Source organism: Phascolarctos cinereus, unplaced genomic scaffold (genome assembly GCF_003287225.1).
Source record: "Phascolarctos cinereus isolate Bilbo 61053 unplaced genomic scaffold, phaCin_HiC Scaffold_7;HRSCAF=346, whole genome shotgun sequence".
Taxonomy (NCBI): Eukaryota; Metazoa; Chordata; class Mammalia; order Diprotodontia; family Phascolarctidae; genus Phascolarctos; species Phascolarctos cinereus.
The window spans coordinates 175,671,294-175,687,677 of NW_027556180.1; the positions used below are offsets into that span (position 1 = coordinate 175,671,294).

The following is a 16,384-nucleotide window of genomic DNA, read 5'->3' on the forward strand; positions in this document are numbered from 1 at the left end:
GGCAGTAGTACCCAGGGTGCAATTGGAGGGCTTTGAATAAAAATAAGGGGGCAGTGGAAGCATAAGGGAAGAAGAGAAGAAAATTTTGAAAAACCGTTCATACATGTTTCATCTGTTGTGTAACAACAGTCGTAGTGATTGCATTAGTTTCCAAACAAACAGAAGGTATAACCCATCGGTGCTTAAGTCGACCGACAGGTCTTAACTAGCATGTGTTGGCAAGCAAGCATATCACTTATTATTGGGAAGTCCAGTGTGCATCAGCAGGAATTTGTGCATGTAATGACTTGTTTACAATACTATACTATATGGTTACATAATGCAATATTGCGTCATCAAAATTCCAATGCAGGAAAAAACCCACAAATTTATAATAAATTATTAAATTTAAGATATTTCATTTAAAAATATTATATATATATATATATATGTGTGTGTATATATGTATTTGTAATGATGCAAGTTTTAAAAAAAAACATTAAAGGATTAAAGAAAGTAGATTGGGGGGGATGTGTGCTGAGTATTTTTTTAGGGGCTGTCGGCCAAATAAGTTTGGGAACCTCTACTCTAGTGAATTAAGACTTTAGCATCTTCTCTAGTCAAGAGTTCAAAGAGGCCACACTGATTGGTCACCTCTTTTTCCTACTGAGTAGCAACCTTCCAGGTTGTCTTTAACTTGCCTGTGTCTTGCATTAAAATATTAATTTCTAGCTAGCAGGTTCCTAAACCTATTATACAATCCATAAAGAATCATTATGGCATAAAACCAAATTCTTAAGGTTTGTGTGTGTCACAGAACCCTTTGGCACTCTGGTGAAACTTATGAACCCTTTCTCAGAATAATGTTTGTGTTTTTTGTCAACTTAAGAGATATGCTGCGTAATGTTACACCATCCACTGGAAGATCGGAAGCGACTGGTTTGGGAGATTGGAGGAATGGATATTCTGCTCGGGCCTACCATGTGGTTGGAGACAGTCTTCTTTCTACCTAACTGCAACCATTGGTCTTTAGAAGGTTGTGACAGCACAGGCTATGGCCTTTTGCTGTATTCACCTCTGAGGAGGGCATGCCTCTTTCACCTACATTATGAGGGGAAAAGGGGAGAGCCCTTAAGACTTCATTTCCCTCCTGCGGTCATGTGGCTCTGAAAAATGAGTCTGTGTGCATTTGGCTTTTTTACTCACTTTTTAAAATTGTAGGTTAGTGAATAAAATCTGATCCAGCCTAGGACCTCTAGCCATAGTAATCCAGGAGTCCAGAATATTGGGTGTAGCAGTGAGACAGCAGTAAGTCCCCAAGGAGCTTGATTCCAGCCTAGAAAGCTTTGGCTTTGGAGATGAACTTGGTGGGACCAAGGTTGTATAGGAACTAAGCTAAATGGTGAATCTTGTCTCCCCCCTCCTTCCCTCTAGAAGCTAAAGAATGATATGTAATGAGGAAGGGAAGGAGATTACGGTGTGTTTGGGGCAATGTTTGTATTTTGTTCTTGCTATATCTTTGAAGTAAATATCCCTTTTGTAAAAGCTAATTGGATTTCAAGTGGTTAAATATAACTGAGATGTTAATCACTGGGCTTTTAAGTTAAGGAAAGCACAGATGGTGCTAATAGCCAAGAAGAGAGACTTCCCAGCCCTTGCAGGGTGTTAGAGAACCCTAAGAAGCATAAAATGTAAGAGGTCAGCCCTAAGTGAGGTTAGAGCAACCCTGTTACAAATAATTGAAGAAAAGATTAAATCTCAGAAGGGTTAGTGAAAATACAGACATAATGTTTTGTATTCAAGTTCTTAGACACCCTGAAATGTATCCGTGGATTCCTGGGGTGGGTGTCTATGGACCCGTTTTAAGAATCCCTGGGCCTCAGGGTCTAACTTAGTGTGATGAACCATGCACTGGTTTTCAGTAGAGCTGGATTCTAATCCTGGATGTGCCATAGACTAGCTGTATGTCTTTGAATAAATTCACTTTACCTCTCATTTCCTTCCTCATCAGGAAAATGAAGAACTAAATACTCTCTGAGATCCTTTTTACTTATAACAATCTGAATCTATGTTCTTCATACACCTTTATAAAGTGTAAATGAGGAAAGGAGAAGGGAGGCAAGGAAAGCTCTCTTCTTCACCACTCATCCTGAGGATGTGTTGAATCCCTCCTGTAAAATCCATTTTATGAACGAGATTCCATCTCCTTGAGGGAAGAACTGTATCATTTTTGTCTTTGAAACCCCAAAGCCTAACACACTCTCTTACACATAATAGGTGTATAATAAATGCTGGTTAAATTGTACTAAATTCACTGCTTCACTCACTTTGTCTATTAGACTAGCTTTGTAAAAAATTTATGAGCCTACAAAGATTTTTCCCCAGTGTACCTTTTCCATATAAATCCTTAAAGCATCTATGATTTTACCATTGTTGCTACAGCCTCAACTGATGTAAATGGTCATTGAGTATCGTGGATGGAAAAATTCATCCATTTGTGGCCAACTTTGTGATGAGTGCCTTCAAAGCTAGCTAGGATATTTGGTGGGGAATGTACATAGAAAAGCACCCCACAGGCAGCAAAAGTAGCACTAAAATAAACAGTAGAAAAAAAAACCATGTGTGTGTATATAACATGTATTATGTAATATCTATACAGTTTATCACTAGCCCTGTACTAAGTCTTTTCACATGGTAGGACCAGGCAGAACCCTTGAAGGCTATCATAGCCTTTGATAGTGCTGGCTAACATCCCTGTCCTGCTGGGACATCAAAAGAATTTAATGGAGATTTCCACATAAAGGTTTTAAGTCCAATATACAACCAATAAAATAAGTGAAATAATCACTATTGTTCATTTCTATGTTAGTTTGACCAACTCTAAGTGAGGGGCCTTGAGTACTTATCCTGTCATCTCTATCTAAATCTAATCTATCCTTCTAAAATGGGCTCCATTCCGATGAAGTCCCCCCATCTCTAATTACTCCAACCCCCTATGACCTCTCCTTTCTCTGACTTCCAATAGCACTTAGAGTTAATGCCTTGCTAATCTCATCTCTCCAACTAAATAATAAGCAGCTTGAGAACAGGTATAGCTTTTCTATTTCTTTTATTTCTTTCTAGAGTGCCTGGAACTCTAGGCACAGAACAGGTACTTCAGGCGCACTTGCTACTTAACTGATTAAGCAGCTATTTGCAAGACTGCAGGCATCTGCATTGCTAAATCATACATGACGTGGTAAAAGGAAGAGCTTGCTATTCCAGATGGTGAGTACTTCAGAAGACAAGATATTGAAATGAATAGCAGCAAGCTAATGTGAAGAAGCTGAGATGGTACTTGGGTTCAGTCTGCAAAGGAGATGAGCACCCCAAAGGGAGATAAATGGAGACTCTTCTGAGCAGCTAGAGCTATTATGTCTATTCTCCCTAACAGTGGAATAGACATGATTGACTGCAGCTGGCTATAAAACTGAAGACAGACTTCTGATTAATTGTAAGGCAGACTCTACTTATCAGTAGATAGCTAGCTAGGCTTTCAACATTTCATTTCAAATGCCTTGTACAAGATAAAAGGCCCCCAAATAATTGGAACTAAGAAGGAAATTTTGAAAAATAAGCTAATAGATAAGCAACAAACTATGGAATTGAAGAATCAACAAAAAAGTATCTTACTAGTAAAAAAAACTGCAACAACAAAAGTAAAGGAATATAGGAGTTTGTGTGTGTGTGTGTGTGTGTGTGTGTGTGCCTATAGCACCCAAATATTTATTTGTATCCCCCCAATAGAATATAAGTTCCTTGAGTGGAGAGATTAGCTCATTTTTTGTTGTATCTCTAGTGTATAAAAGTGTCTGGCACATTTGATCAGAGGACCAGAGATTCAGGTTTGGGAGGGACCCTGAAGGCCATTTAATCTAAATTCTCCATTTTAAAGATGAGGCCTAGAGAGACCAAAGCGCCTTACCAAGTCATACAGGTGATGAGTGTTAGAGACAGGATTCAAACCCAGGTACTCTGAATCCAAATCCAACACCCCTTTCTCTTTTATAATCAGTGTTTCATAAATACATGTTGATTGACTGAGTACAGCATGGTATAGTTTCTAAGAGGTTGGCAATTAAGATTTCAGGAAAAGCAGAGTTCAAATCCATAATAGTTGAGTAGAGAGGAGCAAGTCACTTTAGAGACTGCTAGATGGTGAAATTGATGGTGTTGGGCCTAAAGTCAAAAAGACCCAAGTTCAAATCTGCCTTGAGACACTCACTCTGGGATCCTGGTGGGCACTTAACTGCTCTCTACCTCAGTTTTTTCAACTGTAAAATGGAGAAAATAATAGGATTTATAGCCCAAAGTGGTTGTGAGAAGTGCTTAGGCACTTAATAAATGTTTATTTTCTTTCCATCCTTAGCCTCTTAGTGCATAAGCAACTCTCTAAAACTATGAGTTACAGATTAGTTGTTGATCTGCATAAGAGAAGGGAATATCAGCAATTCTTTACATTAATGAAATCACAGATGTAAAACTACTAGTAGGAGTAGGCATAGGAGTAGGAGGAATAAGAGGAGGAAGAGGAGGAAGAAGAGGAATAGGAGGAGGAGGAGGAATAGTGGTGGTGGTGGTAGTGGTAGTCATGGTGGTGGTGGTGGTGGTAGTCATGGTGGTGGTGGTGGTGGTGGTGGTACGAGAAGGAGGAGTAATAGTAGGAGTAGGAGTAATGATAACTTTTAGATAACACTTCAAGGTTCACAAAGTAATTTATAAATATTTAATCTTCTCTTCTCAACAACCCTAGGAGGTAGGTATTATTATTATCCTTATTTTATAGGGATACTGTACGTATCTGAGCCCAGCTTTAAACTCAGATTTTCATGACTCTTCAGAGCTCTGTGCCAACGACGTATATCTTCCATTGAAATTCTCCTCAGATACCTCATTATGATGACAAAGTGATCCTGATTGAAGGCTATGCTATCAGGCTGCTATCTCTGGCAGTTCCTATACATGAAGAAACAAACTAGATGATTATTGTTCAAAGAAGCATTGGAGAGCCTTATCACCAACTTGGCCACTGGATGATGATTTTTTCAACCACATTTCTTAAAGATGATAAGTGAAGTCACAGATACATTGTAAAGAAAGAACCTACATTGATAAAGTCATAAATCCTTGAAGAATCAAAACATATATGTGCATGTTTTCACATATGAATGCAAATATTCACACATGTGTGTTATGTATGCATATATATGTGTGTGTGTGTATGTATATATATATATATACATACACACACAGTGTGTACGTGCGTGTGTGTGTGTGTGTGTGTGTGTGTGTGTGTGTGTGTGTGTGTGTGTAGAGGCAGCTAGGTGATACAGTGGATCACTGTACCTGGAATTAGGAAGACCTAAAATACTCCTGAAAGCTAAACCTGAGGTTCATCCAGCCTCAGATACTTACTAACTGTATAACCTTGAGCAAGTGCCTTAACCTCTGTCTGCCTCAATTTCCTTGACCATACAATGGGAGTAATATCACCTACTTCCCAAGGTTGTAGTGAGTATCAAATGACACAGTAATTTAAAAATGCTTAGCATAGTATCTGGCACATAACGGGCACTATATAAATGCTAGCTGTTAGCATTTGTCAATATGTATAGCAATGCACTCCCCTTCCTGAAGGTCTTCAAATAAAGGCTAGATAACAACATGTTGAATATGCTGTTCAGCTATTTTTATAGGTAATAGACCAAATGGCCTCTGAGGTCCTTTCCAACTCTGAGATTCTGTGAAATTGTCAATCTTTTCTACCTCAAACTATGATAAACAGACAAGTAAAAAACTTTCCAGCATGTCAAAATTTGATCTGGAAAAAAAATTCTATTTTATACATGTTTTATCACTCCTGCTGTTAATGTAAAATATAGACAATATGAATTGAGTTGGTTAGAAAATGGTATTAATTAAATCAAGTTTATGTGTTTTTGTATTTGATTCTGGTACCAGAAACCACTTAGACTGTGATCTGTGGCAGCCAGGTAGTTCAGTGGAGTGCCAGGTCTGGAGTCAGGGAGACCTGAGACCCGAGTTCAAATCCAGCCTCAGATACATACTTGATGTGTGGCCCTGGGCAAGTCATTTAACTGTGTTTGCCTCAGTTTCCACATCTGTAAAATGAGCTGGAGAAGGAAATGGAAAGTCACTCCAGTATCTTTGTCAAGAAAACCCTAAGTGGAGTTCTGAAGTGTTGGACATGACTGAAATGACTGACCAACTAACCAACCAGAACTCTGATCCAAGCCAGTAGGAGGCAGTGTGGTACAGTAGAAAGAACACTGGCACTAAAGGCAGACGTAGAATCAAATCCCACCTCTGACTTGATATCTATGATCTATGTGATTTTATTTTGTAATAGAATTTTATTTTTTCCAATTATATGTAAAGAAAAATTTTAGCATTAATTTTTACAAGATTTTGAATTCCAGAAAGTTTTCCCTCCCTCCCTTCCCCTTTTCCTAAAATGGTAAGCAATTGATATTATGTATATGCAATTATGTAAAACATATTTCTATATTAGTCAGTTGTGAAAGAAGAAACAGGCCAAAAGGAAACACACACACACACACACACACACACACACAACAAAGCAGGTTTAAAAAAAAAAAGGTATGCTTCGATCTGCATTCAGAGTTCATCAGTTCTTTATCTGGATGTGGACAACATTCTCCATCATGAGTTCTTTGAAACTGTCCTGGATCATTGTGTTACTGAAAAGATCTAAGTCATTCATAGTTGATCATTATACAATGTTGCTGTTACTGTGTACAGTGTTTTCCTGGTTCTGCTCATTTCACTTTGCATGAGTTCATACAAGCTTTTTCAGGTTTTCCTAAAATCTGCCTGCTCATTGTTTCTTATTGCACAACAATATTCCATTACATTCATATACCACAACTTGCTCAGCCATTCCCCAATTGATGGGCATCCCCTCAATTTCCAATTCTTTGCCACCACAAAAGCTGCTATAAATATTTTTGCACATGTAGGTCCTTCCCCCCACCCTTTTTTAAAAAAATCTCTTTAGATATAGACCTAGTAGTAGTATTACTGGATCAAAGAGTATGCAGTTTTATAGCATAGTTCCAAATGGCCCTCCAGAATGGTTGTATCAGTTCACAACTCCACCACAGTGCATTAAAGTCCTAATTTTTCCACATCCTCTCCAACATTTACCATTTTGGTATGATCTATGCAATGTTAAGCAAATGGCTTCGACTGCCTTGGCCTTAGTTTTCTCATCTATAGGGGGTTGGACTAGAAGGCATTTGTGGTCCTTTCCATCTCTAAATCTAGACTCCTTTTATCCTAAGCACAATTTTATCACTATGACTGGAAAAATAACCAAAAACACATATCCAACTATTAGTGAGCTCATGGCATCATCTTTTCATACAGAATAAATACATAACGAGAAATTCTAAAGATATTTGTATTTGAGTCTACATGAATATATATCTGTTATGGCTGAAGGCCCAAATTTTTTGTAGTAAAGAATGTGTTAGCCCTGTAATTAGAAGGGCCCTGCAGAGGCCTAGGGGCAAGAAGAAATATGCTTCCTTCAATTGTTGTGCTGTGTCCGTAGCCAACCGTAAAAGTGAGGCTAGTGGAGCATTCAGGTGGAGGAACATTGTTCACCAGTTGCCAGTGGATAATTAGACTCTTTGCAACTTTGACTGCTTTATAAAATAGTGTCTTTCAAAGTATGATCCAGAGACTACTGATCCCAAATTCCTAGCAGTCACTAAGAACATTTCAGAGAGTCAGTTAGGTCAATACTATTTTAATAATAATACTAAGACATCTTATTTTCTAGAGTGGTAAATATTGATAGATATAAACCATATAAGCAAGATCTCTTGGGAGGAGGCGGAATGAGAGTAGGTCATCCTCAATAAGTTTTTTTTTTTAAGTTTAAGAGTTTGAGACCAAAAAGCTTTAGAGTTTGAATCGTCCATAGACATACTCAGGCAAGCCTCCAATGCATGGTTCCGTTGAATAAATTTCCTAGTAAACATTCTCAAGGATTATTTGAGAGGAGTATTTCCACTGGAGAAGAGACATCTCTTCTCCAGATAGGAAGCAAAGCAAGGACATTATGCATTCTTGTCCCTTCCCCAGGAATGTGTTACAAAAATGTCCCCCATGTTAGAAGGTCAACTTTCCAATAAAGGATGAATGTATGATGCTCAAACCATCCACATAAAGCCCAGACTGTTATTCTAATATATAGTCCAATATTCTAAGGGTGTGTTTCTGACCCTTGGAGGTAACAGCAAATTAATGGATGTGTGAATTCTATTTCTGTTTAGTTTTAATGTGAAGAGCCCTGAATTTAGAATCAAAAGGTCTGAGTTCAAATCCAGCTCTTATACTTAATAGTTGAATGACCTTGGGGAAATCTCTTAACCTTTCTGGGCCTCATGCTGCTCATCTGTAAAATAAGAGCATGGGACCCGATGACCTCAGAGGTTCCACCCAGCTCTAGATTAACGACACTATGATCACTAGCAAGTTACTCAACTATAGTAAGTCTCAGCTTCCTCATCTATACAATGGGATAATAATAGCTGTGCTATCTTTATTACAGAGTTGTGAGAAAAAGTACTTTGTGAACTTTAAAGTGCTTTATAAGCATGAGCTGTTCTTTATCATTGTTATTCCTAAAGCTAATTAGAAATTTCTATGAAATATTAGGCTTAATAAAAGCTATTAACAGAAAAAAGTATATTTGCTAAGCTTAGTTCTCCATGAAAAAAGAGAGACATTTTTGAAAAAAAAAATTCAAACATATTTGAGAAACTCAAATAGACCCTTAATTACTGAAAGCTATAAATTAAAGCACAAGCCTTTACTTAAACATTTAGCCTTGGCAATAGAAGGCAATTCAATATTTGTTCTCTTCTCACCTCATACATTAACTGCCATTTTGGCTTTAGCTGTGATTTACATGTAAATATTAAATATATGTTTGCCTCCCCAAAATCCTTATCTTGTCATGGCGGTGACCTCAGAGGCTGTGCTAGTAGGGCGCAAACTCTGGCTGACTCAAATATGCTGTAAAGACTTCAAATACTGTCCAGGTGGCCGGCAAGATCTGCTTGCTGAGACCCAACTTAACTAAATTCAGAGAAGTTCACGCATCACCACTGGCCACTTATGAATTGGTTAGCCATTGCAACCCATGAATAGAACCATCAAAGCATCAAAATCTATCTGTTGAAATAGTATTGCACAGTGGATAGAAAGCTGGCCTTGGACAACCTGGGCTCAAATACCACCTCTAGCACAGGCTGTGTGACCCTAGATAAGTCACTTAACCTCTAAGTATTCTGGGCAACTTTGTACTACTTGTAAGTTATACAATACATTCTGATCTATATCTTTAAAGAAATTTTCTTAAAAGGGATTTTCTATGATGACAAAATCACAGATTTAGATAAAAAATAATCAGATGTGGGTATGAATGTAAATATTTAGATATGCACTTATATTTCTATTTATATACAAACACTTGTGGAATATATGTAATAAGTGCGTGTATGTCTATATATGCATGCATGCATGCCTTCTTGTAGATAGATAGATGGATAGATATACACATACATACACACCCAAAACACACACACACATACACAAACACACACATATATATATGTGTTTGTGAGTGTGAGTCCAGTGCTGTGATTTTACCAGTGTAAGAAAATGTCTACCAATACAAATCAGCATCTTAGAGTCTTAGAGAAAGCACTGAGGGGTCAAGTGATTTGCTCAGTTACATTGTTATTCTGTGCAGATGAGACTTGAACCCAGATCTCCCTAATTCAAAAACCTACATCCACTATGCCACCATACTGCCCTTTATATTTTCAAAATAAAATTCTATTCTAATGTAAACTGGAGTCTATTATCTCCATGCCAATCATTTTCCATGTTTATTTTGAACTGGAATTGCATAACAGTTTGCATAATTTTTGAAAGATTTAAACACTTTTTAAAAAGTTGATTATTTTTATGCCTGGTATGATTAGAAAGTTGATGGGGAACAGTTTGGGGAAGTGTGTATGGGAGGGGAGGGGACTATTATAGGGAAGCATCTCTACTAAATAAATAGATTTTTTTCCCCCAATAGAAAAAAAACTCATAATGCAAGATAATCAACTCAATGGACACTGCTTTCAGTTAGGGGAGGGAGAAGAGGAAAGGCCAGGGAGAGAAGGCATGGTACAGTTGCAGGAGCTGATCAATCCTATTTACTAAGTACCTACAATTTTATTTATTTATTTAATTTATTTATTAAGTACCTATTATGTGCTGGGGACTGTGTTAGGCTCTGGGAATACTAATAAAATAAATGAAACAATCTCTACTTGCAAGGAGGTTATATTAAATCAGGGAAGACAATCTAGAATATATATGTATATATACAGAGAGAGAGAGAGAGAGAAAATAAATGTATATAAATGTGTATATACATATACTATATATGGAATAAATGTACATATGTGTGTGTATATGTATATATATATGTGGAATAAATATAAAATATAAATAGAATATGTATATGTGTATATATATATATGTGTGTATATATATATATATATATATATATATATAAAATATAAAAAACATAAATAGGAGATAGTTAAATAGAAGGTAGTTAAGAACACTAGCAGTTGAAGGGACCAGGAAAGGCTTCCTGTAGGTGATGCTTGAGCTGGCTCTTGAAGGAAGAGTGAGAATTTATGAGGAGTCATGAGAGAGTACATTCCAGCATGCAACCAGTCCAAAAGTGAGTTATGGGAGGAATAGTGAGAAGGCCAATTTAGCTGAATCTTAGAATACCAGGATAGGGAGTGAGGTCCAAAGAGGCTGGTAGGATAGATTAGGACTAGGTTGCATGTTATTATACAGTCATTTCAGTTGTGTCATGATCCATTTTCTTGGCAGAGACACTGGAGTAGTTTGCCATTTCCTTCTCCAGCTCATTTTGCAGATGAGGAGACTGAGGCAAACAGAGTGAGATAACTTACCCAGAGTCACACAGTTAATAAGTGGGTGAGGCCAGATTTTAACTCAGGAAGATGAGTCTCCCGGATGCCAGGCTGGCACTCTCTCTGCTGTATCATCTAGTTACCAGGTTGTAGAGGACAGCTAAAGTGTATGACCCTGTAGTAGGAGTGTAGAGACAACTGCCAGAGACAGGCCTTGAAAAGATAAGGCAAAAAAATAACATGGAAGATATACTGTGATGGCAGATGAGATCAGTAAAACTCAGACTGCTCAACTACACAAGACACAATCTCTGGGAAAATAAATTGCAAGGAGATCTCAGCCAAAATTATTTTTGAAAATGACTAGTTTCTTGCTTTCCAACAATTCTCCACAAGCTCCAAGTCATTTCCTAGAGATATTTAAGAAACCCATTCATTGCCCAGATATCTGTGCAAGAAGAGGATGATAAAAATCTTGTTAGATACAATGACTGTTGGCAAAAAGTAGGATGCTGATCTGGTCTGGAAGCAGGAATACTAAATAGTGATCAATGAAGGTTCAGATGGGAAAATCTGTCTACTATATTGATCTGCATGTACTTGGAGGTCATCAAATGAAATGGCCTCATAGATAATTTTGTGGTACAGGGAATAATTTCTCTTATTTAGGTAGCAAGCAGATTCACAATTTACATATTAAACTCAATGTACTTACTATTTTTCTGCAAAACAGGAAATTGAGGAATCACTTGCAGATATGCACAAAAGATAGTTGTCTGTTTTTTTAAATCAATAAAAATAAATAAAGGAGTTTATTTTGCTTTTATTTTAGAGGAAATAGGAAACCAATGGAACTTATTGAGTAAGGAAGACATGGTCAGATCTAAACTCCCTCCATATTTAAAAAAAAATCATTTTAGCAGCCGTATAGACAATAGACTAAAGTGGGGAGAGGATTGAGGCAGAAAGAACAAGTAAGAAGGTGTTGCAATAATCCAATCAACAACTAACAAAGACCTAAACTAAGGTGGTAGCAGTGGGAGTAAAGAAAAGGGGTGAGATGTGAAAAATGTTACAGTGTTTAAAAAGGCAAGATTTGGTAACTGGAGTGAGGGAGAAGGAGGAGATGAGAATGAAACCAAGGTTATCCAAGATGAACCTGGAAGACTGAAAGAATAGTGGTACCTTTGACAGAAACAGGAAAACTGGAAGAAACTGTAGGAAAAGATAGCAAGTGCATAAGTTGAGGGCAACAAGGTGGTGCAGCTGATAGAGCATTGGGCCTGGAGTCCTATAGACTCATCTTTCTCAGTTCAAATCCAGCCTTACACTAGCTGTGTGACGCTGGGCAAGTCACTTAACCTGTTTGCCTCAGTTTCCTTATCTGTAAAATGAGCTGGAGACTCCAGTACCTTTGCCAAGAAAACCAGAAATGAGGTCACAAAAAGTCAGAAATGACTGGAAAACCACAAAAATAATATGTTCCACTTTGGATATGTTGAGTTCGAAATGTCTTTAAGATATCTAGTTTGAATGTGCAATAGGCAAATAATGACATGGAACTGAAGTTCAGCATAGAGACTGGGACTAGATATATAGATACAGAAGCTGCTGGTTTAAAGATGATAATTAAACATAATTCAATGAATACTTGCACCAGTTATTGCTAGGAAAGTCTATGGTGAACATTAGGAATATAGGTTTGAAAAATTGCTTGTTCTTTTAAAAGATAACAAAACAGCTGTATAAAAATTAGACTTGTATGGATTTTTTTTTACATGAAGAGGTAGGCATTCAACAAAAAGATAACTGTGTTTTACTTTAAACTGTATTATTTATGTACTTGGAATTGCTTTTGTTGGGATGGTGCCAAGCATATCACTGAACCAAATTATCCTCTTCCTAGCTGAATTTTCCCAAACCTGTCTGTTTATTCCAGACTCAGGAGTTGCCATAGTAAAGATGCCCCTTGGCTGTTCTAGAACATCTTTATCCCCATATTCACTATAACATCAATGCCCTGATGAAGATAAAGCAGGCCAATGAGAGCTGGTGTATATATCTGTATGTGCGTATGTATGTGTGTATATATGTATATGTACACAGGTATACACACACATATATACATATGTGTATGTATGTGTATATAACATTCAATATGTTATTTAAAACATATGTACACACACACATCAGAGTTTGGAGCATAAGGGAAAAGGATGGAAAATCACCACTCTAATCTGAATGAAGAAGTGGAAAGGCATTTATTAAATGCACAGTATATAACATACACTGTGCTAAATGCTAGGAGTGAAAATACAAGCAGGTGAGATAGTCCCTACCTGGAAGGAACTGACATTCTACTAAAAAAAGACAGTACATATGAAGAAGTCTTGGCCAAAGAGGACTGTTTTGAATAGGGACGTCAGAAACAATTGTTGTCATAAGGCAATTTGATTAATGACTTTTCTAGGAATCCAGGAATGTAGAGTTAAATAGATTACTATTCTCACAGCTAGATTTGAAAGGGGGGTGGGTAGGCCTGCAGAGGTGAAACTGTGGGCCAAAAACTAGAACATATGTTTAATGCTTACCAGTAAGGAACAAGGGTCGCAGTGCTCAGAGCATGGGTTCTAGGGGAAGAAGGCCAGAGCACAGATGACATAGTATTAAGACGGCCAGAAAGCAATACATTTTACTTGTTCTGATCAAAAAGGAAATCTACCTCCCTCCTAAACATGTACTACCACCATCACCATGAGCCACTTAATTTTGTAAGGCAGTTATTACAATGGAAAGAGTGCTGAATTTGGAGGCAGAACACAGTGGGTCAAGTCAATGGTGTGTTGCTGGATGTTTTTCAACTGGCTCTCTGAAATTATTTGCATTACTAACATTTTTTCCTTCACTTTAGTTTAGATCATCATTAAACAGCCCCTGATTTATTTGCCCATTTCCAAGATACAAATGCTCACATTGAAGATTTAATAATTGTCTCTAAGCTGGTAAAAGCTGATTCAAGTATGCCCCCCCAATTCAAGCCCTGGATAATTATAAGCTTTGTATTTGATCCCGGAGATAATAAGGAACCACTGGAGTTCATTGAAAAGGGAGTGACATGGTCAGAACCGAATTTTAGGAAAATCAATCTGACAAGTGAATGAAGAATGAATTGGTGATGGGAAAAATGAGTCAAGAAGAGAGCCAGAAGGCTATTGCAGTCGTCCAGGTATAAGATGATGATAGCCTATTCCAGTACAGGGGCAGTGTCAGAGAAGGGAAGGTACATGTACTAAAGATATTACAAAGGTAGAAATGACAGAACTTGGCAACTGATTAGACACTGATGCCTAATGGCTGCCTGACACTGAGCAAGTCACTTAAACTCTCAATGATCTAGGCAACTCTCTAAGACTCTCTAAGATTAGGCATAGTCAGTGTATGGACAGTGCAGGCCTGCATTAGTAGAGAGAGTTTCCTAATCAGAGAGTTCCCTATAATAATGAAATCACAGGTTTGGTACCTATCCCAATGGAGATAAATATATACATATATATGTTTAGGAAACAGATTAATATAATATAAAATACAATATATAACATTATATGTCTATATGTTGGAATGTTTTATAATATTATATTGTATATTATGTTATGTTATACTATGTTATATTATGTCATATCCTGTTATCTCTCATATATAAACATATGTATATATAATAGACCAGATGTGTGTGTTGTGTGTGTGTGTGTGTGTGTGACCATATATTCCCTTACTAGTTCGTCCTCCATTCTTTTGTCAATTAATTTTCCTAAAATTCAGTTCTGACCAAGGCACTACCAATTCAATAAATTCCAATAGCTCTTTATTATCTTATTAATTATGTATGTGTGTATGTATGTGTGTGCACACATATACAGTGCTTGTGGACAGATTGAGTACTGAGCTATGTGTGTATATGTAAGTATATGCATATACACACACATACAGGCATAACATACATGCATGTGTATATACATACATATACATGCACATATAAATGTGTACAGTACTTGTGATACTGGGCCTGCATCATCCTTGTAAGGATAACCAGTATATGTCTAAGGATGAGGTCAAAACAAAGGTAATCCTTATTATGGTGGCATTATGTGTTTTGAATTCACAAACTTTCCTTGGGAAAATTACAAGATGGAATAAGTTAGTTTACTGGCACGCTTCCTCCCATGTGTATCTTTATGTCCATTATAGTTAGATATGTAGCCATAATAAACTGAGTGATTGAGTCCATGGAGATTGCAGCCTTTCTATCTCCACAGTAACAAGATCCCAGTCAAGCTTGCCTGACAGCCTGAACAAATTTGCTGAGGTTAGAGTTTAACTCTTTTCTGCTTCCGATTAGATTTGCCCCATTCATCAAGATCAGTGCCCTGGGGCATCAGAACAATCTAGTTTTCCTCTCAAATGACAAGGGGTTGTATATTTCATCCCATTCCACCCCATCCCACCCCCAAGAGAATAATGACAAATACAAAAGCTGTCCCTACACCATCCTTCTATTCTGGACCTTGATGCTGTCTCTGACAGGATTCTGGCCAGCGGTCATAGATTCAGAAAGATCAAATCATAAAAGCTAAATATCTGCATCCAAGGGGGCTGCTGTACTTGGCTACTCTCAGCATTGTGTGAAACTCTGCAAGATATTTCATATCTGTGGCCCTCAGTTTCTCATCTGTACAATGAAGGTGATTGCGTAAAATGGGGTATGGACAATACAAAAGATTGTCAGGCATTTGTAGTCCAGTGTCTGGGCTCTTTCTCTCAACTGCCCCTAGCTCTAATGGATTTGATCTCCAAAGGGTTGCTATCATTTGTCCTCCTTAAGGTTCTGTAGGTAATTCTAAGTGTCTTCTTTTTTTTTTTCTAATACTATTGCTCACAAGTTCCCACTGCTGTTCCCCCCATTAATTATCAATTGATATCCATTAGTCAGCCAGATTTAACTAGCTTTTAGGAAACAGCTATTTACTAGAGTGGTATAATATAAATGAGTACAAAAAAATCTTCCTAAATCAGGATCCCATTTGAGTCCAAGATTAGCTCATATGTCAAAAAGATAAACTCACAGCTAGTTGCTAGAATTCCTTTCCTTTCCCTTTGTGAGAACCTCATAAAGTTCCCCATAGGAGTAGCATAGCTTTATGATGGATTCCTTGAAGAATCCTGTAACTGCCTTTCCTCAATGGTTTTACTTTGTTTTCAGCTCCCGATACAGTTGCTGCCATCCACTGTTCCAGATCATCTTCTAACCTCTTAAAGTTCATAAGGTTATCCCCTTCCCAAAATGGAAGTGGAGGACACAGAGT

The 16,384-nt window shown here is 37.4% G+C and overlaps 1 pseudogene; it reads left to right on the forward strand.

Moving 5' to 3' along the window:
• Positions 1-11,281: 11,281 nt before the first annotated feature.
• LOC110203215 (adenosine 5'-monophosphoramidase HINT1 pseudogene) lies at positions 11,282-11,659 on the forward strand (annotated as a pseudogene).
• The last annotated feature ends 4,725 nt before the right edge of the window (positions 11,660-16,384 follow it).